The 25915-nt window shown below is 39.7% G+C and overlaps 1 protein-coding gene across 1 annotated transcript in view; it reads right to left on the bottom strand.

The window, feature by feature from the left end:
* The window catches only part of PH4alphaEFB (prolyl 4-hydroxylase subunit alpha-1), a 153732-nt gene extending 130346 nt beyond the window's left edge, over positions 1-23386 (bottom strand). Inside the window, exon 1 of the mRNA XM_017906679.1 lies at positions 23313-23386. The gene's annotated coding sequence lies outside the window, so the exon portion shown is untranslated. The remainder of the gene's footprint in view (positions 1-23312) is intronic.
* Positions 23387-25915: the final 2529 nt, after the last annotated feature.

Raw genomic sequence — 25915 nt, 5'->3', positions numbered from 1 at the left:
TCTTTCCCTCCTTTCCCCTTCCTTCCTCCAGCTTTCTTCTCCCTTTTTCTCCCCTCTCCCCCGTTTCTTTGAAAGGAAACGAGCATCGAATTAAATCGTAGGTACACACGGATTACCGGCAGGGGCGGAAGCGAGGCTGCGTTCCCTGGTACCTTTCGGGGACCTCGAGAACATCGCGATGACAGCGATTCAAATCCCGAGGACGATTAAGCTTCCTATTGTGTCCTGGTTTATGTAATTTCTTCCGTCCTCGCGGGGATTAATATCGGTCTACTGCTTCCAATTCTTTCGGGGTTTATCGGTGGGGTAACGTTTTCCTGGCTGATGATAAATATTTCGGGATGTTTGGGGTGATTGTCAGTTATTTTGTCAGATTTTTGGGACGTTAAATGTTTGGAAAAGATTCTCGAATCTTCACATTCGTGGCTGACGAGTGTGCATGTGTGGGGGTGTAAAATTGCAAGAATTAAAGACCATTGGGATATTTTTCTTGTTACTTGGAATAAAATGGTGGTAATGTAACGGTTGGTCCAGTGAGGTCAATGACAGGATATATAAGGGAGGCTTCTGAAGCCATTTGCTCGACAGAACTCGTGGTAGACAGATCTAAAACTTAGGGGTGGTTCTGGAGTGCGGTTGGGGTGGACAGTTGATAGCTTGTCTACTTTGACCACACTTCATCACCTTCTATGATATTATATTGCGTTATTCTATCATGCTATGATACTATATTATGCGGTATATATAACATGATAATATAATATAATGTACTATCCAATGTTATAGGATAATATATAAATACCGTAAACGTAATACTAAAACGTTATTCATTATCTATTTTTATTATTTCATATTGTTTATTATTATTTATTATGAGGTCAGTCTATAAATCTATTAACGTTCGAGTGATGTGTAAAACAAATACATCACTTCATTTGCATTCGTTCAAAATTTATGAAAAAATGCGAACTAACTTGTAAACTGACCTGATATTTATTATTGGTCGTGTTAAATAATATAAAATAATATAACGTTGTTATATCATATTATAATAAATATCGTATGTCATATTCATATATCACTCTGACGTAAATTTATTCCACGAGTTATAGGACTTACATTCTCCAAAATGTCACGATTCAAATAAAATAATTCGTATCACTGAAAAATTTCTGGCAAATGAATCCTAGTGATGCACCGGTATAATAGATTCCACAGAACACGGTACTAAAAGGAAACTTCCATGATGGAAAATTTAGAAAGATTTTTCTGTACCGGGAGGTATTTGCTAAGAACTCGACCCTTGTAATTTCTTTCGCGACGAAAATGATAGTTGTACTCGTCCCTGTCCTAGGTTTGGAGATATTCGTGTCGAGCAGTACTATGAATACGAGAAGTACAATTTTGGAACGATATTCAATGAGCCTGTGAATTTGCGAGCGATAAATTACCGAAGCAAAGTAAATATTACAGACGAGGTTTTATCCGAGGGCATAGAGCTCTCGACTACCACGAGAACAGTCGGTGTTCGATTCCCTTGTCGCACCGCAAATATTTTTCATCGAAGATGTCGCTTAGATTCTTATTTCCAAAATAACTCGAAGTACTCTCTGTAACTTTCTTTCAACTTTAAAAAAAGATAAATAAAAAAAAAAAACATTTATAATTCTTCTCCTTCTATCTTTGCACTGTGTGAAGCTCCTCCCGGTAATTAAACACACAGAAAAAAAAATTCGAAGTTGACGAACGGGGGGGAGAGTAAATTAGCGAATCGAATAGAAAAAAACAGAAGGGGGGGGGGGTTGAATTCGGGGAAAATAAAATCTATATTCGATAAGAGAAAAGAAAAATGTTGAAAAAATAAAAAAAACTCTCCCCCAAATTCGAACCAAAAAAGGAACGATAAAAAAACCATTATTAAAATTAGGAAAAGAAGAGAAACCAAGAAAGAACAAAAATCCTACTTGCGAATTCACCGCGGAAGACGAAGTCAGAATATCAAAACCCCAAAGACACAAAAAATTGAGAAAATTCCAAGGAAAAAGAAGCAAACAAAAAGATCCACAAAAATTCGAGGAAAATAAATTCAATGTTCCTCCGGTAGGTTGCTTATCCAAGATTACCAAGATGAAGATAACCAACCTGGTTATAGAAGAAGATGCGAAATAAAATATCCAAACCCCCCAAGCGGCCATATAACGCGACTGTATTCGGAGGAAAGAGGACAAGGAAGTAGGAGACGAAAAAAGCGGAACGGGATCGTCGTTTCCTCAAAGTGATCCCTGGATCCACGGGATCGGAGAGGATAGCGGAACATCCTACTGGATATCGCGTGGCGCGTTCATTCCGGATTCATCCCGAAAATGAATTTTAGATTGCACTACCACCGCGTATCCACAGCTGCGTGCGGCTCGTAATTCCAGCTTCAGTAGAACTGGCCGGCACAAGTAAATAAATAAGCAAATAAATGAATAAATAAAGCGGGCCGGGCCGGGCCCGCGGGAATTTATTCGCTGATTCCGACGCTTGAATCCCAGACCGGGCCGCGATTTACGATCGTATTCGCGAGAATCGGACTCTTGCCTACGGAACTCGCTGTGCCAAGCGTTTCACGATCGATTCGAGCGATTGTAAATCAACCCAGCTTACAGGAGGGTAGGTGTTAGAAAATTGTGATAACTTCGCGGGTAGTTGACGATCACGTGATTCACGGTGTGTAAGAGCTTCGAGCGAGGAAACTTAAATAAGTATCGATCAGAGTTAGGTAGGGGTAATTCCAATTTTCAAATATTTCTTTACGATATTTTTGAGAATTATCTCGTTATTAAATCATTTAATGTTATATCGAAATTTTTTTCAATCCTTGACGACCATAATCTGCCAAGATTATATACACAGTCTTGGTACTACTATACATAGCAATCGTTTCTCAAATTATTATTCCACCTTTCTGATTTTTAGATTACGTTACATTGGCACTGTATGTGTGTTTTGAACTATCATATTACAAATGGATTGATTGTATTATAATAGACTCGTGTACCCAGGAATGTCATAGCAAATTAATTGTTCTTGTATAATTTAATATACTATAATTTATTACACTATATTATAACAATATACTATAAATCTTAACACACTGAAAGCAGTCAACGTTGACAGCGTGAAAAAATAATGAACTTAAATTTAAATTTACCTAAACATACAGTCCGGAAACGAAGCATATAATATCCTCCTCGTCTCCATCGAACCCTCGTTATTTAATTTACCATCGTTTCATATCCACCCTGTGGACCATGCGTTCCGGAACGACCCTAAACCTCTCGTCCCGCTTTTTTCCCCAAATTCTCGAATTACTTTCTCGCTCCAAATTTAATCGGGGATCAAGTTTCGCGCGCCGAGTAATTAACAAATCCACAACAATGGGGTCGGAAAACTGTTGTCGGCTGCTCCTGCGGAAGCCGCGGATTCGATACCTCGAATATCGGGGCCCGGGTCGCAATTACCGAACTGTATATACGTTCCACGGCGTATCGCGGCTTATTACATTAAACAAGCCGCGCAGCAAGTAATTGTTCCGGTAATAACAGCTCCAGCCAACGCCGGGTACCAGAGGGAGAGAGAGAGAGAGAGAGATAGAGAGAGAGAGAGAGAGCGAGGTCGCGCAGCATTAATAATTTTCCGAATAACAACGCGACCCTACGAGCGTCATATTTTCGCGACAGGCCTTTGTTCCTCGGTGTTGGAATGTAGACCACGCCGATGTCGCGTCGCCGCAATTATCCAGGCAAAAGTAACAAACGAGTGGGAACGATCCCGGTTGCTCCCTTGGAACCTGACACTCGTCGCATCTAGGGAATTTGTATCGCGTTGCTCAGCGTAGATAAGCGAAAAGAACGTAACGTTATCGTGGTACTTTGCGAATAACAGGACGATGCTTTTCAGTCCACGGTGGGACTCGAGAGAAATAATTTCTTCGTGGAAATTGGAAATGAGTCCTTTGATGGAATTTTGCCCATTGATTGGAATTCCATTCATTGGAATTTTGTCCTTTGATAAAAATTATAATTGTCACGATCGAAGAGTGTAATATCCAGATATAAATGCTACGTATTTCCCTAAAGTACACTAAAATTGGGTCCGAATCTCAAGACCGATTCACATAACCCCAAAAATTTCGTGCCCAATGATACAAATAGATATCGGGAAACACGTCGAATTTCGAGGACGAGTTTCGAACCACGACACCAGTATGAAGGAAGAAAACACTCGGAGCTATTAGTCGAGCAATCAGATCTCGCAGTGCGAGTGTGTGCAACAAAAGGAGAGCGTATTACTCGGTGCCTAAGCAACGGGACATCAGGATGCATCGTGAGCTTCGAGAACAAAAGAAGAATGAACACGCAAGGCTGAAAGGGTTAACAGGGCCGAGTAGAAGGGTCGTTCCTAAACACGTTTCCCCATGGAGATCCCGTCGCTATTGCTCTATCGATTCGAAAAGTTCCCTAACGAACGTCGGTCAACGGCGTAGTTTTATCCCCTGGCAGACGGCCGCGCCGCCCCCGGCCGTCTTCGGAACTCGGCACGCGCACGGACGCATGCGCACTGCGTAGCCGTCGCGCGGCGGTGCATTATGCAGCGCGCATAATACCAGAGTGCGCGGAGACAAATTGGACGGCGGGGTGGGGGAGAGCGGCGCGGAAGGAAATGATAAAGCAACAGCCTGGCCCAAAGGGCTGTGGAAAGGGATTACAAACAACCGGCGTACGTGTAAGCAATTCAAGGGATGCGTCGAAAAGTGGTTTTAAATTGATATTCAGCCGCGCTCTTTCCGCGTTCTTTCTTTTCTCTTCGCTTCGTGCCTGCCTGTGCGTTTCCTGCTCTGGATTTTTCCCACCTACTATGCGTTGCACAGAAGAAGTCACTGTTTCGGCTCAGGGGCAAGGAGGTGTTCCACTCGCTCCACCTACGTGCTCGCTCGTAGTCCCTACCTTTCTATGACACTATCGAAACCACTAACTTTAGATTTGGCAACGTTATGCGTTAACATAGGCGTAAGATATCCGTAAAATTGGTATACTCGAATAATACATTGCAAGCCTGCGAATATGAGAGGAATACTGCATGAGTAAAACGTGATTATTTGCATTTATGATTTATAAATATAGAACACATATTTAACACGCGTGTGAAATTCGGAAATGAACATTCATCAAAAGAATTTAAAGTTAATACTTTAGGGATGAGTCTACGCTCTTGCATGTATTTGTTGCGTCTGTCTCACTTTGTCTCGATTGCTCCGTTCGCTTTCTTTGTCACACGGTGTTATATGACAGGGCTAATATGTATTAAGGGATCATTTCTGTCAAAAAGGGAAGCTCGGTTACTCTACTCCCGCGATGGCGTTAGTACGGGTGGAGTTACTAATGGTTGCTGCGGACACGGTCCTATCTATCGTTCAGCGGACTTCTGCTCTGCAACGCACAGTACTTCCCCCGACCGTTCGCTCCTCTCTCGCACGGGCTCCACTGTTTTTCGCCGTTTTTCTAGGCTTTTCGCTACGCGCGCATGACAAAGTCATTGTCCCGTTGTCATTCATTTGTCATCCCGCTTTTCGAAAGAAAATTTATCGCGTGCCGTCCAGGACATTTTTTATGGCGCAGTTCTTCCGACGCCAGTCTCGCGAAATTCTCTACTAGGGGTTTTTGCCAGTCGGGAAAAGTGGCTTTCGAGAATTTTAGCGAGTGCTATTGGCATTCCTTTTTTCATTCCTGAAACGGTTCTTTGCTGGTTATTCTCGATGCAGATTAATTTCGCAAAGGGGTTACGTGTACATTAACGCGATCGGGTTTAATTTCGGGAAAAATTCCTAGAATCCTAGACCTCTGACAAATTTTCCGACGAAAAATTGAGGAGTTTGTCACTCTATAAAATTATTAACGAAGACACTGTGCTCGAGGAATTTTAGAAGTTCGATAAAGGGGGAAAAGAAAGTTCAGGCACACGAGTCTATGGAAAGGAAAGGGGAAGAAAGGAAATTAAATTTTTTGAACTCTTTGAAAGGCTTTCAGTCGTCCGAATGTACTTTCCGAGGTAATTTATCGACTGGTCGAAATGGGACACCCGGTATAATCGGAGGTGTCATGTAAGGACGGATTCAAAGTATCGACAGGGGTTGGAATAAAAGAGGTTGGAGCCGAATATGGCGCTCTATTTCAGAGTTAGACTAATGGAAACGGAATTAGAGTTGACGTCCTTTTTCTCAGTGCTTGACGTTCGATTTATTTCCGTGTCAGGTTTATCGACTGTAAATTCACCGGAAAATTTAGAACTTTCCGCGTGACGTACTCTATACCTTTGCCGACTTTTAACCTTCTATAATTGAATTTATCCTTGTTTACGAGGAAAACACGCGACCAACGTCAATTTTTCAATCTAATGGTGAAAATACGAACTATTTGCCCGATGCAAATATATCACGTCCCTGTAATATAGGGATTGAAGGTAAACGCGGAAATCAAGGTTCACGAACTGTATAAACTTTTATCAATTTTTATTCCACTTATGACAGGGGGCCAAATTTTATTCGTTATTCTATTGCAATCTTTTACATATTATATTATACTTGTTTATTCCGCCATTTTATTGGATCACGACGCAAGGATCGTATGTATACCCAAATACTCCAAAAAGTCACAAAATTCAACATACCTCTCTCTCATAAAATTTCCAATGAGAAGTTCCAATGCAAAGTAGAAAAGAAAAAATAAGAGGGTGCAAAAATTGGCACACAATGAAAGAGAATAAATTTAAATAAAGTTAAAATATTATTTCGTATAAGAAAAATATAACTGGATAAAAGTTACTTAGGTCAATGGAATAATGCAATTAAAAATTCGCCACTTACCCCTTAAAAAATCTTGATTCGAAGGAGCAGGGATTAAAATCATCTGCGAGTCTTTCTATAAATTAATCATGCCTGTTTTTTCACCTTCGCTGGCGAAAACGAAACCAGCAAATTGCAGAATAATAATATCGCCATAGTAGCGCTGGCAGAGTGCAAATAATTTGAACCTCGAGCCCGACTTAATTGTGAGAAATTACCCAGTGCAGGGGTACTTAACACCAGTTCCACGCGCGATAAAATTGGATAAGAATTATAAAAATCCTTCGAATCCCGAATATATTAAAATGTGTCAAATATACAATAATTATGGTCGCGCGATAAGCATGGCGTATAATAGTAACACGAGTCGTGTCGCAGAGGGTTAATCGTTAAAATTATTACTCCTGAAAACCGCATACGAATTAGCTTTACACACGGTATAATCGCTCGACACCAAGATGTATAACAACGTTCGAGTTGCTTAACACTGGGTTAAAATATTCACCCGATCCCGACACCTGCGCTCTCAGCGAATGACCCGGGGTTCGTGTACGCGCAGCTACGTCCCTTACGGCAGCGGCGGAGCGGCGGCGGTGGGGGAAGCGGCCGCGAGAGGCGACAGATTCCACGCGAGCTATAGCCGCGTAGAGCGACGACTAACCGTGTGAGAAACATCCGTCGAACGAGTGCTCGATACCGGGAAAAATTGATGAGCGCTCGCAGGACGCGTTACGGAACCGAGTTAACGCAGTGTCGGACGCGTGACACGCGGACCACGGGCATCGAGTTAAACACGGCGTACAGCGGTGCGTGACGGCCGACTAATTTATTCAGAAGCGTCATAATTGCGATATCACGGCGACTGCCATTGCGGATTACCGCAAACGGAGTCCGCAGCCGCGCTGAAATTGCAAAACCGTCGGCCGGTTGTCGTTGCGGGGTGCCCGGAGCGTGAAAATCGGAAATGGCCGCGGGGGAAATGCTAATTTCGCGATTTGTAACGCGTCGTTTTCCATTTGCGATCGAACCGGTTCCTGCACGACGATCTTCACGCCTCACCACACTCGTTTGTTTTACCTTCTCGTCTCCCGTTTTCCTTCTTTTTTTTTTTTTTATTTTTTATTTCTTTTTTCCGTTCTCGACGAGTCAGCGCGAAAATTTCCCGTTTCTCTCCGTCTCTCGCGATTCTCTTTCCTTTCTCCCTCTGCCGCTCTTTGTTTCTCTTTGCTTGTTTTTTTTCCCCCTTTATTTTGCTTCGCTTCGTCAGGAGCGTATTTTTATTTTTCGCGTGCCAGCGATTCGTTGTTTTTTAACGGACCTCCTGTGCTGTAATCTGCGCGGTAGTTCGTTTTTCCTTTCGCTTCTTTATTCCCCGTGTTTTTCCTTCTCTCGTTTTATTTTACCCGCCCCCCCTTTTTTTCCTTTTTGGTTTCAATTTTGTTTCGTTTGCTTTGGTTTATTTTTCTTGTCGCGCTTTCGAGTGGAGAGCGAAATTTGTCGTTTCGGGGGGGAAAAAACACGCGCGTCGATGGCGCACCGGTCGATTACAGGACACGCGAGGCAAGGGTGAGTCAAATTTGAGACACGATCGCGCGTTTAGGCTCGTTCCGTCGCGTTTCCCGCAGTTATGGTCGCGATACGCGCCCCATTACGGCTTCCGGATATTTTCGTCCAGCCTCCTCCGGTTTCATTCTATAATTTCATACCGACGAATGAATTTTTTAATAAGACGACCACGAGAGTAACGAGAGGGGGATTTAAAAGGATCCTTCGAAGAGGACCTCCGTGGCTTATAGCTTCGGGTAGTCTTTCCTTTTTTCGTAATAACAGCGCCAGACATTGTAGGAATTACACTCGGCAGTGTTGGAATACACGGATACTCTGACGGATATACACATTCAAACACCGTGACTCGATGGTTTATGGCACTTTTTCCCACTGGCCCAAAGGACTCGCAACTCGAAATAGCAACGCATAGACCAAATTGTCAAACCGGATGGAACATGTGTAGCGATTCGTGTCGTGATTCATTCGTGCACGTTTGAGATATTTGGCACGCGTATTTGATGCACTATGTCGGGACTTTCAAACATTTTTAATAACTTTAAACAATAGTAATTTGATTTTTATACCTATTCACGAAGTATAGTAAGTCTCTGTTTACATCTTTGACATCCTAATTTCGGTCCACAAATATTATATCACATTTAATAGTATCTAATAATAGTAACAAAATAGAATATTAATAACTGCATTATTTTTTATTAGTAATTTAGTTTTTATTTATTTTATAATGTCTTATAATCGATCTAAATAAGCTGTTAAAATATCCTTAGAATATAGTATCACACCTCTATGTCCTAGTTTATGTTATACCTATTCACAAAGTATAGTAGGTTTCTATGAACATCTCTAACACCCTAACTTCGGTGCACAAATATTACATCGCATTTAATAGGAGCGAATGATAGTAACAAAATAGAATATTAATAACTGCATAATTTTGTAATAGTAATTCAGTTTTTATTTATTTTATAACGTATCCTAATCGATCTAAATAAGCTGTCAAAATATCCTCAAAAGATAGTATCACACCACTGTGTTCCAGTTTATACATATTCTCAAAGTATCCAACATCCTAACCTCAAATATATATTTATATTGATAATTTGGTTCTTATTCATTTCATAACGTGTTCTAATCGATCTAAATCAGCTGTCAAAATATCCTCAGAATATGGTAGCACACCCTTGTGTCACAGTTTATATCTATTCTCAAAGTACTCAATATCCTAACCTCAAACATAAATTTTTAATAGTAATTTGGTTATTATTCATTTTATAACGTGACCCAATCGATCTAAATAAGCTGTCAAAATATTCGCAAAATATAGTATCACAGCTGTGTGTTCCAGTTTATGCCTATTCTCAAAGTATCCAACATCCTAACCTCAAACATAAATTTTTAATAGTAATTTGGTTATTATTCATTTTATAACGTGACCCAATCGATCTAAATAAGCTGTCAAAATATCCTCAAAATATAGTATCACACCTGTGTGTTCCAGTTTATGCTTATTCTCGAAGTATCCAACATCCTAACCTCAAATATAATTTTTTAATAGTAATTTGGTTTTTGTTCATTTTATAACGTGATCTAATCGATCTAAATAAACTGTCAAAATATCCTCAGAATATGGTAGCACACCCTTGTGTCACAGTTTATATCTATTCTCAAAGAACTCAATATCCTAACCTCAAACATAAATTTTTAATAGTAATTTGGTTATTATTCATTTTATAACGTAAACTAATCGATTTAAATAAGCTGTCAAAATATCCTCAAAATATAGTATCACAGCTGTGTGTTCCAGTTTATGCCTATTCTCAAAGTATCCAACATCCTAACCTCAAACATAAATTTTTAATAGTAATTTGGTTATTATTCATTTTATAACGTGACCCAATCGATCTAAATAAGCTGTCAAAATATCCTCAAAATATAGTATCACACCTGTGTGTTCCAGTTTATGCTTATTCTCGAAGTATCCAACATCCTAACCTCAAATATAATTTTTTAATAGTAATTTGGTTTTTGTTCATTTTATAACGTGATCTAATCGATCTAAATAAGCTGTCAAAATATCCTCAGAATATGGTATCATATCCCTGTATCACAGTTTATACCCATTCTCAAAGTATCCAACACCCTAACCTCCCTCCACAAGTATCAACACCAAATTATTACAATGTTATAAATATATATTACAATTTTACCCTACGCACTAAGACTATCAGCGTATTCTAACAGTCTTAAGCGACAAGTTCTACGATCGAATCGAACCAGATGAGAGCCCTAAGTCAATTTACCACTCCGCGCCGGAATCGGTCAAAAAATTCCAAATGCAAGGATCTCCTTTCTTTCCAATTTCTATGTAATACCCGGACCACTCTGAAAGCTACTTTCCCGTGGAAAACTGCATTCACGATTGAAAGCCAATTCCAGCTCATTTCTCTTGTTTCTCTTCCTTATTTCTCCGCGGCTGTCAGCGCCGCTTTGCCCGCGCGCAGGGGGCCCGTAGCGAAACGGGAAAACGACGGTGCAAACTGGCGATGTGTGGAACGAACGATGGTATTTTGCATTAGAATGGCCGGTTAGTTGATCAATCGTCACTTGGAATCCTTGGGAACGGCCGGACTTCCAGCCGGTTAGCAGTCAGTCATCAGCGAAGCATCAAGCACTCCGGAAGCAATCAGGCATCCGCCGGTAGTCTGTTTGTAATTGGACTGCGAGCATTGAGGCAATTAGGCCCCAGTCTATCAGACGTTTCAGTTATACTACGCTCGGTTAACGTGGGAGATCAATTATGTTCATATTGTACACCAGAAGAATGATGAAACAAGTTGGCACTGCTAGGCATTACCTGGCCTCATCTTGCAGGCTTCGATGAACTTATTAGATTTTCCACATAACTTCGTTTCTTGGGCTAAGATTCTACGTCTATGGGGTGTTCGTGGATACAGTATGAGATAGAATGAGAATTCGGATGAGAATTTTCAGAGTTTCTCGAGATTAATACTTAAGATGCTCATTAGGCTCACTGTGGTCATCCAATGTCTCATGCTCTTTGTTTTCTGACGGTGTTTATAATGGAGCAATGTTTGCTACTCGTGTAGTAGGTATAGTGACAGAGATTTTAATCAACTGGTAAAATTTTTCGTTAATTGGTAACTTTGGTAGAGCAAAGTGTAGTATATACTTCTTAGCATTTATTCAACTTAATGCACAGACTTATATAGAATGTCCTAAAATTCACGCAAGAAGTAATTTTGATAGAACAGGCAGGTTTTTAATTAACAATTGTAAATATTGCTCAATTATGTAGATCATTTTTAATAACCCTGAACTGTCAGCTGTCACGCTGTGTTTTATCTTCGTTGACGACACTTTACTGCGTAAGTGGCGCCAAATTCAAATCTTACGCGAATTTTGGGACACCCTTTATATAGTTTATATCAATATATATTTTATATATATTAAATAGTAGTTTCCTTATTAATATAGCAAAGGTTAATTACAATTTACACATTTCTCTATAAATTCCTGTATTCCTAAATATTTCCCAACAATTATTTAATTTCTTACATTTCCCTTCAATATTTCCATCAACTGCATCTCGCGATACTAACCTCCCCCAATAAAACCAAATTCGATTTAACAATTTTTGTCTATCCAAACTAAACTCAAAATGGCAACGTAATTAGAAAACATTGTACAGCCTGTACTACACGATTCACCCTTGGTAAATGTGAAGAAGCTGCAGAGAAACAGCCTCTTCCACCCTGCCCACCCCGAGGAAGGAATTAAAAACCAAAACTCCCCTGACAAACAACTTTCCACCCCGGCCCCTAACAACGACTTTAAACCCCGACCACGCGACGACACTTAAAAGTTCAGAAGTCTCCGCGACCACCCCTCGAACTCTTCAAAACAGCGGCAGCCCCGTAGAAAAACCCTCGCACCGATCCACCTGTCACCCAACCTTCGAAATTATACTTCGCAAACACTGTTCGGGGGCGAGTGTGCACCGCTTAGCGCTCGATAATAATTCATATCGCGTTCCCCCCCGCGGTCGCTACCATCGCGCCGGCCCTGCCGCCAACCCCGGAGCAAAGCGGGGCGCGAGGGTGCAGAAGGGGTTGCGGAGGAAGGAAGCGGAAGCCGCGGCGTTTGTGTCCACGATGCTCGTTCGCGAAAACAACCGTGCGTCTTCGAGCGTTTCAAGCGACTGTCCCTCCCCCTCCAACCCCCTGCAACCCCCCGCACCGCGCGGAGTCGCCGGTTTTTCCAGCGGACTCGCGGTTTTTCGACTTTATGCGGCTACGGGATTCCACCTCGACGTTGGTAATTTCTGCTTTGCCCTTTGTCTCCGACATCCTCGTTTATTTCCTTCGCTTCTCTCCTCTTCGGTTCGATCCGCGCCGTCACGTGACGTCGGTCGAGCGAGGAAGTCGCTGGAGGAAGAGAATTTTCCGCGAAAAGGGGACCAAGATTTCTGCGGCTAAGAAGGGAAAAGAGGAGTTCAGGCTCCTATCTCAGGGGGAAGATTGGTGCGTGCGTGCAGGAAGATCGGCGGGAGAGGTTCTTTTCTAGAGAATAGTGGATGCGATGTTAATATTCCTCCGAAGGGTGAGGGACTTTCGGGAAGGTACAGGGGCAATTAATTTTTTGAGACGCGTCGGTATTGGAATTTCGGGCTTCGAATATTCCGTTGTAGTTCTCGATTGGAATGATAGCCAGCAGATTTTTACTGTGCCTGTAATTATAATGGAAGTGGCTATTCTTGTTACATGTTGATGTTATTGGCAACTTTTAGGTTAGTCTTTGTACTGTCATAACGAGACTAGCGTATAAAATTGCAATTAAAGAGAATTTTAACAAGAGTAAAATTCACTTGAAATTTTCAAAAATGAAATTCCCAAGAAATTCTATTACGCCTCTAATAAAAGCAAGCAAATTGAAAATAAATTCTTATTAGATTTATGGCATCTCCACAAATGATCATTTTCGATGTCCATTCTAATAACAAGTGAGATCCAGAGAAAGAACGACAAAAATTCCCAATATTCCTAAATTACTATAAAATTATAAAGAAATAATAAGAATCGAATTTTACCACAGTCACATCAACAGCTTCCCTAGAAATGCACCATATTGCGCTTAGGATATCACCATAATATTTCTAAATTCCGTTAAATTGTTACCCAAATAATAAGAATCGAATTTTAGCACAGTCACTTCGACAACTTCCCTAGAAATGCACTATATTGCACTTATGACATCACCAAAAACAGCCATCATCGTCGTAACTTATAACTACTAATTCTCAAACTTTAACATCAAACGAGGTCCAAAGAAAAAACGACAAATTTTTCTAATATTCCTAAATTACTCTAAAATTATAAAGAAATAATAAGAATCGAATTTTAGCACAGTCACATCGACAGCTTTCCCAGAAATGCACCATATTGCGCTTAGGATATCACCATAATATTTCTAAATTCCGTTAAATTGTTACCCCAATGATAAGAATCGAATTTTAGTACAGTCACATCGACAACTTCCCCAGAAATGCACCATCATCGGCTATTATCGCTGCTGCTTATCCCCAGGAGCCTAATGGTAAGGCTTCCACAGGAGGAATCAAAGAAATCCGCGATATTACCGCAGCAATGAAGCCAACGTCAGTATATAAAACTCTGGAAAATTTAATAAGCCAGGCTGAGAACATTCCTACACACACAGCGCGGTATTCGTAGGGTTAATGTTCCACGAGGTAGATCCGCGGAATAGGAGGCTTTAATATCAGCCTCCTCTCTTATCCCACAGCGGCTTATAAAGCCACGACAGAATACCCAAAATAATCTTTCGCCATACAGTTCTTCTCTCTCTTCTTCCTCTTCCTTCCTTTCTTTCCTTTTATTTATTTCCTCTTTTTTTTTTTTTAAACCAACATCCCTTTTCGCTGCCCAACCCCCGGAGTTCTTATTAAACTATTCGTAGTCCGAGGTCTGCAGAGAATACCGAACAAAGTACTTGTAAGATTCCAGTGTTTACGATACTTTCCGATCAATTTGAAAGTGTTCGGGAATCGAAGAACGAAGGCAGAGCCAGGTATTAAATTTTTAACTCCCTTCTCTTTATTTTCTGATCTTCGTCGATTTTCCGGATTCGCGAAGCAGAATTCGTTGAGAGTAAACGTGAAAAAGAGTATCGTGCGAAAGAGAGAACTTACTTGTGTTAAAATGTTCCTATGATATGCAAAAAGTTTATAAATTATTGTACTGATTATTTATAACAAATTAATATCGTTATTAACAAATTGCTCGCAACGTATATTTATAATAAAAATGAAAAAATTAATAAATTATTGGCTATTAAAGCGGGAAAATAATAAATAATGGAATCGGTAAAGCTCGAAAATTTTTGATCGGGGTGGGGGGCTCGGCCGATCGGCGGCTATATAAGGGGCGACGCGACGAGGCATAACTCATTTGTCGGTTCGACTTCGGTAGTGTAACATCTAAATTTTCGTTGTGCGCGAGGGGGGGATTCGAAGTGAGGTTGGGGCTAGCCACCCCACCCTCACTCCCCCCCATTAAACAATTTACTAATAATTTTTATTTTGTTTTCAGGTATTAATTATTTTCTTATTTCAGCTTTTAATTATTTTTCCTTTTTTCAGTTTTTAATTATTTTTTCTCTTTTCAGATGTAATTTATTCCTTTCTATTTATTTTTATTTGACATTTCGAATATTTCGTGTAATATTCGAGTGTTCCATCGTTGGGTTATTTATGTCTCATCGTTGGGTTGTTCATGTCACATCGTTTCGTTGATCGTTTCATTTAGTGGTTTTTCTATAGTTTCCTCTTACTAATCTATTTCCTTTCAGGTTTTAATCATTTTTCTTAAACCATTTACTAATTGTTTTTTTATTTTCAGGTATTAATAATTTATTTTTGTTTTCAGTTACTAATTATTTTATTTTTTTTCAGATTTTAATAATTTTTTATTTTTTCAGATTTCTTTTGGTTATTATTTATTCTTATTTAACATTCGAATATTTCGTACAATATTCGAATGTATCATCGTTGGGTTGTTCATATCTCATCGTTGGGTTATTTATGTCTCATCGTTGGGTTTTTCATTTCTCATCGTTGGTTTATTTATTCCATTTGGTTGATAATTATATTTCTTTCGCTTTTATGTATATATTATGTTATACTAATCTATAACTAATCCGTTTCCTTTCAGGTTAAAATATTTTTATTACAGGTATACAAGATTTTAGACCTAAGTAGTTATAAGTTGGTCTAAGATAGATTCCTAGATTAAGTCTCATGTGCGCGCTATCCGTTCAAAGGTAAACGACCTAACTTGGAGCGACATATATCAATTCTCTTACCCTCTCGTTTACCAAATAGAACATAATTGTTCTCGCGATAATCGCGACCGTTCTTAAGTACCGACTAGCCTACGCGACGCGCTCTCGTGTACTGGATAAGTACATGCTTCGTAAGTCATCCTCACGACTCGCCTCCGACACTCATTTCCAGTCACTGTCAATCTCGTCATGCATCGGGTTCCAGGGTGACCCCCTCGGATCAATGCGTCTTCTGACCTCGACGGGGCGGTCCGCTGCCTAAGTCGTACGCGACTGGGGCTCGGGCACATGCTGGCTGACGGACTAGTACCATCTACGGTTAGACCACAGGGATGATTAAGTTCTACCCCGTGTGGCTGGGATGCGAAGTGTCTGTCTTGGCCGGCAACCGCCCAGCAGGGCCCTCGCGTTGACACTAGAAGTTTCATTGGTTCAGGGACTATCCTTGGTCCACGTGTAAGTCTTGGCGAGTGCGACAGTGACTGGAATTGAGCTAGGCCCGATCGGGAGGGTGCCGAGGTATGAAGTTATCTCTGTACACGGGAGTACATCGCCTAGGCTAGTCGGTCTTTCGAATAATCGCGAACTCGTTCGGGCGCGTCTCGATTTTCTATTAGCTCGCGTGTTTGATATTTCATTCCCTATTTTTACGGGAACTTGAAAATATCTTAGCGTTGCGACAGTAGAGTTTCAGTATACCGAACCGAAACCCCTTTGGTAAGACACGAAATATAATAAAGTGTCAGTAGAGTCATTTTAACTTAATTCGCTCCAAGTTAGATTAGGGTACCTTTGATACAGGTAGCGCCAGTAGGATGCGCCACTAGGGCGCATGTCGGGTCTCGATGCGTAGCTACCTCCTCGTGGTGAGACCTGGTAATTGGTATCGTTTCCCAAAAATAATTTTTGGGAAACGATACCAAGCTAAGAGCTACGCACTAAAGTTGAAATATTAATTATAACCTAGTTACAAGTTAGTTATATGTTATATACAAGTCAATAACAACTTTAAGATATTTCCTATCTATTGTAAATTTTCCAAGTTCCTTTAGAACCTCGTCCATTTTTCAAAATTTTATAACAAAATCATATTCATTTTTTCCTAGACTGTTATACGTTTGCTTCATTACACTTGGAACTGGGACGACACGTAGATACGGCACTGTCGAGACTCGAGAACCGAGCAACGTCTTCATGGTGGACTCTCTTACTCATCTTTTCTGACCTTTACTCGACGCGACCTGCTGACATTTCGCGACTCCTTGGAAAAAAGACACGCGATCGTTCACTATTACCTGTGCAATCTTCGCGGAGGATTCGTCTCCGTTCCCCCGCCAAGTGGCCAAAATCGTACGAATCGGAACACAGACGGGACACAAACAGGACTCAGACAGGGCACACGAATGCAAACCGTGGTTCCATCGTAGTTGCGTCGTGTTCGAAACGCAGAAATAAGATGGCGAGGTCAAACGGGGGAAGGAGAAATAACGAGACAGATGGCAGCACCGATGAATAATACATCCTTCCGGAGGTCTGGCGATACGTCATGCCGAATTCTCGTCCGGGAAGGGATTGCAACTGCCCTCTAAAGACCTCTGGGAACCATATCGCGTCTTTGAGTAGTTCGAAGAACCTGAAGCGTAGCAGCGAGCCTCGGACTAGCATGATTGCTCGCTCGACCTTCGTTTTCATCCATGGCACGTGTCTTTGTATCGCTTAGTTTCGCTGGACTGTACTCCATTCGACGAGGATTGATAGGAAATATAAACAGCTGAACGATTCGGACGAGGAACGTCAGACCTGGGTCCAAGCTGATCCAGGCGTGAGATGAGATATTTCGAGGAAAATTTTGGCCAGTCTTGTACGAGAGAACCCCTATTCAGGACTTCTAAATGTGTACCCCCTGAGCATCGACGTTCAGTACTACAGCATTGGTCAGTCTTTGAAGTTACGATATTAAAACAAATAACGACTGGGATAAATAAAATTTTATTTTAACTTGAAGTAGGTACAAATTTACGAAATATCCAAAAATATTCGAAATAGAAAGACTATTGTTTATATTGTAGTAATTTTAATTTAAAGTTACGGCATTGCAGTGCCAAATAAAATTTTAATCCTTTGCACTCGAGAGATTGTATACAGAAATTAGATAAAATTTCGAAGATCGATATTAATTAATATACCAAATTTAAGATAATGTAACGGTGTGCAAATAATTCTACGTTTTAATTATTACTCGATTTCTTATTTACTGCTGAACAAAATATCGTCAGCTTTATGGCAGAAAATATTTAAACCCCTACTCTTATTTACTCCAACAATCGTCCAGTGCAAAGGGTTAATTTTAGCTTCGAGTATTCACAAATTATTGAAATATCGATACAAAATTCGAAATATTTAGAAATAAATAATTATGCTATAGTAATTCCCATCGATTAAGTAATCGATGATATATACATTTGCACAACAGTGATAGTGTTAGTTCAGAGGTCTCAGGGACGTACAACAACCGCCAGAACCCAATGCCAAGTTTCTCAAAGAGCAACAAATATTCCAAGACTATATTACATAAATTTTCTATTTTAATTCCATCCTCTGACTCCCAAAAGAATTCCTCGAAATTACTCCAAAACTCCAACAACGAGAATATACAAAAATACAAAATAGGAATTTATTTTCTGCAGATTCAAATTTCTAATTAAATTCATAGGTCTCAGGAACGTACGACAACCGCCAGAACCCAATGCCAAGTTTCTCAAAGAGCAACAAATATTCCAAGACTATATTACATAAATTTCCTATTTTAATTCCATCCTTTGACTCCCAAAAGAATTCCTCGAAATTACTCCAAAACTCCAACAACGAAAATATACAAAAATACAAAATAGGAATTTATTTTCAGCAAATTCGAATTTCTAATTAAATTCATAGGTCTCAGGAACGTACGACAACCGCCAGAACCCAATGCCAAGTTTCTCAAAGAGCAACAAATATTCCAAAACTATATTACATAAATTTTCTATTTTAATTCCATCCTCTGACTCCCAAAAGAATTCCTCTAAATTACTGCAAAACTCCAACAACGAAAATATACAAAAATACAAAATAGTAATTTATTTTCAGCAGATTCGAATTTGCAATTAAATGCAAAGTCCCATAATCGCCTGGATTATCCATTGCACTGTTCAATCGAAAGGAAGAAACTTTTTCTATCCTTTCAAGGATATCCCGAAGACTCCATTAAATCACGAGTTCCTTATCCTTGCCCTCCTTTCTTCGAAAATATTTGCCGAGCCGGTCGAGTCGTTAATCGACATCGTCGTTACACGTCCAATTACCTTTATGCTCGCGCAATAATTCCATACCATATGTTCCTCGTCGTATCAATCGGAAACGACGAGTTAAGGGCGAGCGGGAAAGGCAATAATTCGGAATAAAAATAAAAGCTGGGAAGACAGAGAGTCTCTATCGATTCGATTAGCGTCGTCGTACAAACACGCGAAATTGTTCCTGGGCTAATTAATCAGATTACAGCCACGGGAGAGATTTACTTTTCGTCGACGAACGAATCCACGTCCTCGAGATCGAGGATCGATGGATCCCCGAGCTTTTGCGAGCAAACAAATAATCGCCAAGATTTCGCGATTCCCTCTTCGCGATTCTCCGCGTCAAATTGGATTTGCGTGTTTTTGCCGAGTCATTCGAGGACAAGTAACGAGACACGGTCGATTTTGTTCCTCCGCTTCTTTTGATGGAGCGAAAGGGAATTAAATGGCCGGTGAAAGGGTTTAGCTACGATTGATTGGTTTCGTTAGTGTTCCTCCCGTTTAAGGTAAATAAAATAAATGTGTGCGAGGGAAAATGTGTTTGTGCAAGCTTGTTTGTATTCCTCGTTTTTTCCTGCTCACATTTTCTCTCTGATTGCTTTCATATTTTTAACACGTTGAGTGCCGCGTCAGTCCCTAGGGACTGACATTGAGTTTGGATAGTATGCTGTTAGAAGCTTGCGCTTATCCAGCCATCCAACCTCCGCTACCTTCCTAGTGGACTATCGACACGGCCCCCATGGGCGAGGGGTTGGGATACGCCCAACCAGCGCGAACCGAAAGTGCCAAGAACACAATCGGTCCTGCCAATTTGTCTAACTGGGATGCTAGTCCCAGTCGACTCCCTTGGTGTTGGGACGGAACCTTTCTAAATCCCTACTGCCTCAGGAGGACAGCACCCGAGCTGTACGATGCGCAACTCTCACGCCGGGCTTCGAGAGCCCTTGCCTGCGATGTAGGCTCGAACCACTGCCACCACGAGGCCCAGCGACTGACGGGCGGACTGCCATAAGACAGCCGGCCCAGGGCTAAATCGGTCTCCCGTGGTACCGGTGATCACGGACGTACCGGTCGTCCCGTTCGTGGCGAACCACTACCGTTCTGAGGCTGCTAGCCCACCTCGACGTAGGTGCACGTCAGCTAGGCACCGTGGGGTCTCCAATCCCATATTACGGCCGACCAAGGTCGACCTTAGCCCCTGCGGGGACCCTAGGGACTGACAGTGAACTTTCCGTTCAGGTGGCGTCACTCCCTAGAGACTGACAGAAGACTTTTCGTTTGGACGGTGTGGATTCTAGGGACTGACAGCGAATTTTTCGTTTGATCATCATCGGTGCGTACGACTGGCATTGCCAAGGGTTAAATTATCAATGACGATTAATATATTGTAAAAATTTAATTCCCTCTGCTAAAGTAAATCTTTACACTTCCGTGACTTTTCCTGACTGATAGTTTCTTGGTGATCGCCTTTTTGTCTTTCTGGCATTGCTCACCTCATTATCTTCTGTTTATAATTTGCATATTTGTGCATTGGCTGTACCATTCTCACAGTCCAAACGACAAAGTGAAACAAAGTAATCTTCTGCTCGTACCCTTCGGTATACCTGAGAGCTCGGCATCAAGTGCTCACTAGCTGCCGCCTGAGCGGAAAGTATAGCAAAATCGGCGCCGCACTCAACGTGTTAAGTGTTGATATACAGATACAATGGAGAAATTAATTTTGACATTTATTAAAAGGGAAATATAACTATGTACATTTTGTATTTGTATTTAATTAGATATTTATAAATAATTAATTCGTATCTATCAATTTCTTAAATATTTTCTCCAGTATTGAAAATGTGCAGGTGCTTTTCGTAAATTTATTGTAGATATTTATTAAAATAGAAATATAAGTGTGTACATTTTATGTATGTATTTAATTTATTATTTATAGTTATTCGTACGCAATAGATTTATATTTATTTATTCTTTTAATACTTTTCTAGCATTGGAAACGTTCAGATTTGTCTGACAAAATTAATTTTGATATTTATTAAAATAGGAAGATAACTATGTACATATTATATTTCTATTTAATTACAAATATTTTTCCAGTGCAGGTGTTTCTAATAAGATTAATTTCAACATTTATTAAAACAGAAATATAATCATGCACACTTCATATTTATTTACTTACTCTACTATTTTAATTATTATTTTCTATGTAAATTATATTTAGATAGATAATACTACTAGAGAGATCCAATATTAAACAATTGTTCTCTCTTCATCTGATTTATTTTCAGAATCACGTAAAAAAGATTTTTAATGAATGGAAAAATTGGTGTGTGCTTTTGAATAAAAGCGAACTTTCCAGAATACGAAGAAAATAGGGGACAAACTATAAAGAATGCCACAGAAGATATCCATACAGCAAAAAAAAAACTAGGAACCCTGGTTTCTCTTCAACTAATAAGTATAGTTTCGCAATAACAAAAAAAAAAATTAAAAATTTCTCGAAATAATTATTCCTATTAAATAATTAAAAATTAATAAAAAAGAATAGATCACTATACAATCGCGTTCCAAGGATACATTATTCCCTAAAATACACGAAGAAACCGAAAAATAAAATTAAAAATTTCTCGAAATTATTATTCGAATTAAATAATGAAAAATTAATAAAAGAAATAGATCAGTATACAATCGCGTTCCAAGGATACATTATTCCCTAAAATACACGAAGGAGCCGAAGAATAAAATTAAAAATTCCTCGAAATTATTATTCGAATTAAATAATGAAAAATTAATAAAAAAGAACAGATCACTATGCAATCGCGTTCCAAGGATACATTATTCCCTAGAATACAGGAAGGAGCTGAAGAATAAAATTAAAAATTTCTCGAAATTATTATTCGAACTAAATAATTAAAAATTAATAAAAAAGAATAGATCACTATACAATCGCATTCCAAGGATACATTATTCCCTAAAATACACGAAGAAGCCGTAGAATAAAATTAAAAATTTCTCGAAATTATTATTCGAATTAAATAATGAAAAATTAATAAAAGAAATAGATCACTATACAATCGCGTTCCAAGGATACATTATTCCCAAGAATACGAGAAGCCGAAGAATAAAATTAAAAATTTCTCGAAATTATTATTCAAATTGTAGCGTCCTACGGTATCGAATCTCTTCGATTTCCAAGAACGCTTATCACGCGCCAAATTAATATTGCGTGACTAGTTGTGATAATAAGGATTCAGAATGCGTGTGGTCAAAAGAGAGTGTTTATTTAGAGAAAAGCGTAGAATAGTTATAACGTAGACGTTAACGGAGTACCGTTTTGAACACGCGTTCGTATGTGTAATTTAGATGTTTGAAGGATCGGTGCCGAAGACGAACTGACTTCTCGATTTTGCTCTATGTCCTGTCTCGTCGTGTTCGGTCCGGTGTTTTCTCTAGTTTAGTTCTGATTGGGTAAAATAGACGTTGGTGGTGGAAAGGTAAAGAGTTTTAATTGGACAGAGGGTGTGACATAAGGACCTTTGGCTAAGGAGTAGGAAACTGTCAAGGAGCCGATTTCTGATGGTCAATGACGTGATTTATAAGTGCCGTCCGTCCGTCGCTTGTTGGGTCTGTCACAAGTGGGCCCCATCTGTCGCGTCTGGTACTAGTAAAATTCCTAATTTTGCTTTACCTTTATAAGCTTAATCCGCTAGAACGGCGTTGAGGCATATCGAACCTCCGGAATTGCAGTCGCGGTATAAAATATAAAATAAACCGTTAGGTCTGGCAAAAGTCTAAGCCTTAATTATAAAATCATATTCTAAACACGCTCTCGGGGACGGAACACGAATTAAATAATGAAAAATTAATAAAAGAAATAGATCAGTATACAAACGCGTTCCAAGGATACATTATTCCCTAAAATACACGAAGAAGCCGAAGAATAAAATTAAAAATTCTTCGAAATTATTATTCGAATTAAATAATTAAAAATTAATAAAAAGAAAATAGATCAGTATACAATGGCGTTCCCAAGGACACGTCCCTAGAATACACGAAGAAAATGAAGAAGATCCGATCACCAGACCTTGAAACCATCAAACGGACTCCAAACTTAATCGAATTACTCATACTCAACGATAGCACACACTCACCTGCTTAATTCCCAGAATTAGTCCGAGGTCCACGTCGTCTATCCAGCAGGAACTTCCCCTCGACACAGCTCGGCAGTCTGCAAAGAAGGAGAATCATCGTGAGAATGACATCGGCGAACCGCGTGAAATCAGATTAATTCTCGATGAAACGGGAAGAAAAAGGGGAAACGGAAAGGAAGAAAGAAAGACAACGCGACTTTCGTTCCGAGGCTGTATCCTAGTCTGAGCACTCGGTCTGTGGCGACAATGGCGCGCAGGAAAAGTTCGATTCACGTCCGCCATCGCGAGTTCTGACAGCTTTTCGCGCGACAGCATTAATCTCCCGGCACTTCCCTCGGTTTTAATATTTCTACATCTTCCTCAGCTGTGTGCATGCCTGCAATTACGGGCCGCGATTCCATAAAATTTTCCGCCATTATTCCCGGGATCCATCTTGCGAATCCTTCATCGTTCTTTGTCTCGTAATCCAGCGCCGCCTTTCCGATCCTCCGCTTCTTGGGCCACCACTCGCCGTTTCCTTCGTTTTCTTTCTTTTCTTCGTCTTTCGTCCGAATCGTCATTGTTTCCCGCGTGCTTCTTCGTCCACTATATTCCTGTTGCTTTCATACGATTTGCTCTTCTTTTCCCCTTTTCCAGCGGTTTGTTCTTCTCAGCTGTGCGCTTTTTAGATTTGATACCGCGTGACAAGATACTTCGGATTTCTTTGTCATTTCTTTGCAATCTCTTTTCAATTTCTTTCCCATTTCTTTGCCGTTTCTTTGAGAATTGGCTGCCTTTGTCATTTCTTTGCAATCTCTTTGCAATTTCTTTGCCGTTTCTTTGCCGTTTTTTTGCTATTTCTTTGAGAATTGGCAGCCTTTGTCTTTCTTTGCCCGTTTTCTTCTTTTTCCCAGAATTTCGGATTATTGTACCTTGTCGTTTATTTTCTTCGTTTTGGGGATTAAGTGTCTTGATCTTCTGTTGAGTTATTTTTCTTCTCTTCGAGAATTAAGTATCGGGGATTTTTGTTGTTGATGTTGTCCTTTCTTGATGGTTAGGTACCTTGGTCTTTCGCTGTATGTTTCCTTCCTTTTATGAGAATTAGGTTTATTGATATTTTGATATATGTTTTTTCCATTTTTGGGAATTAGGTGCCTTTGTGTTCTATTGTTTATTTTCTTCCTCTTTGTGAATCGAGTATCATGGTCTTTTGTTACCTGTTTTCTTCCGTTTTCGTGGATTAGGTACCTTCTGATCTCTGTTTCCTCCCTTTTTTGGGAATTAAGTATTATGCTCTTTTTTTGTTTATATTCTCCATTTTTGAAAATTAGGTACCTTGGTCTTTCGCTGTTTGTGTTTTCTATTTTTGAAAAATAGGTACCTTGGTCTTTCGCTGTTTGTGTTTTTCCATCTTTGAAAATTAGATACCTTGGTCTTCTGTTATTTGTGTTTTTCCATTTTTGAAAATTAGGTACCTTGGTCTTTCGCTGTTTGTTTCTTCCATTTTTGAAAATCAGGTACCTTGGTCTTTCGCTGTTTGTGTTTCTTCCATTTTTGAAAATTAGGTACCTTGGTCTTTCGTTATTTGTGTCTTTCCATGTTTGAAAATTAGGTACCTTGGTCTTTCGCTGTTTGTGTTTTTCCGTTTTTGAAAATTAGGTACCTTGGTCTTTCGTTATTTGTGTCTTTCCAGTTTTGAGAATTAGGTACTTTAGACTTTTCTTGTATATTCCTTTCCTTCTTTTTTGAAAATTAGGTACCTTGGCCTTTCGTTGTTTGTTTCCTCCCTTTTTTGAGAATTAAGTATCATGGCCCTTTGTTGATAATAATCTCCCTTTCGAGAATTAGGTACCTCGCTCCTTCGTTGTATGTTTCCTTTCTTTTTCGAAAATTAAGTACCATGGTCTCGTGTTGTATATGTTCTTCCTTTTTCCAGGATTAAATACCTTAGTGTTTTGCTGCATGTTTTCTTCCTCTTTTGAGACTCGAATATTTTTAGCTTTTTATTTTTCTCTTCTCCCTTCTTATCAATTATGTACCCCGGTCTTTTATTTCTTCCTTCCTTCTTTCTCGAGGATCAGGTTCTCTTTATCCTTCGCTGTTTCTCTCCTTTCCTCTAAAAATTAGGAATTTCTACCTCTTGCGTTGTTCCTTTATTTTCATCATTTTCCAAAATTGGTTATCTTCGTCTCTTGCACAATTATGACATTATACGTGAAAAGTTTCGGTATGAATTTTTATACTCTTCGCTCGAATTTTTCACGATTCCAGACCAATATTCCTCTTTATTTGGACTGCGAGTTCCATCCTTCTTTTTATTCTTCTTCCAGCGACACGTATTTTCGTATACCGTTCGATTCATATATTCAGAGTTCAAGTTCCCCAGAATTTCGAATCCATACCGCTCTCTATTACCATTAAATTATTATTCCTCCTCTATTCTCGTTCATCCACCCCTTTTCTTCGACCCCTATTCGATCATGATAGACTGTATACAGCATGCATCTCTATCTTCGTATTCCTCCCTCGACTTTTCCAAAATTTCCAATTTTCCTACATCTCTCTCCTGTTTATCGACCATCATCGGCCATATTCGATCAACTAAACAGCAAACATGTCCGCCG

This window comes from Eufriesea mexicana, unplaced genomic scaffold (assembly GCF_001483705.2).
Source record: "Eufriesea mexicana isolate 0111107269 unplaced genomic scaffold, ASM148370v2 scaffold5767, whole genome shotgun sequence".
NCBI classification, from domain to species: Eukaryota; Metazoa; Arthropoda; class Insecta; order Hymenoptera; family Apidae; genus Eufriesea; species Eufriesea mexicana.
Note: the sequence above shows the minus strand (reverse complement) of the source record. Positions and strands in the feature narration are given on the sequence as shown.